The sequence below is a fragment of the Carlito syrichta genome, unplaced genomic scaffold (assembly GCF_000164805.1).
Source record: "Carlito syrichta isolate Samal-C Ts95f unplaced genomic scaffold, Tarsius_syrichta-2.0.1 Scaffold304553, whole genome shotgun sequence".
NCBI lineage: Eukaryota > Metazoa > Chordata > Mammalia > Primates > Tarsiidae > Carlito > Carlito syrichta.
In genome coordinates this window covers 1,156,614-1,157,211 of record NW_007248649.1, presented here as the reverse complement: position 1 = coordinate 1,157,211, position 598 = coordinate 1,156,614, and positions in this window count along the sequence as shown.

Below are 598 nucleotides of genomic sequence, written 5' to 3'. Positions count from 1 at the left end.
CCGGGAGGAGTTCTTAGAGCCCCCTCCCCCGCCCCAGCCCCGAGGGCGGCGGGGCCGGGGGGGACCTGGGGGGCCGGCCGCTGCCTCCGCCCAGAGGAAACTTTCTAAAAACAAACCCCGGAGCCTCCCGAACGTGACTGTCCCGAGAGAAGTGGCCCTGAACGGGCAGAAGCCACAGCCTGCAAAGACCCAGGAAGAGGAAAAGAGGAGGTGAGCGGGGCCGCCGCCTTCTCTGCCCTGGCAGCGCGGAAGAGCCCCGGTGGCCGCCTGGTTGAGCGACACTCGCACCGCGTCTTCCTCTGTACCGCGCCGGAGCCTTCCGCAGCTGCCGCCTGGGTCCGGAGGAGGAAGGGAACCAGCCCACTTTCTCAGCGCCGCGGCTCTGCTCCCCAGTGTGAGTGGCCCCGGGATGGGGAAGGGAGGGGGAGACCGCGGGAGGATGCCGCTGCTCGCTCCCGGAGTTCTGCTGGTTCCCAGGGGTGCTGGCAGCCTGTGGATGAGAGGTTACACCTTTCTTCCCCGCGGAGGGGAGGAGGCATTAAGTAGTGCTGTGTTTTGACACCTTTCAGCTCTTTCTACGAGCAGTGCAAGTACGCAC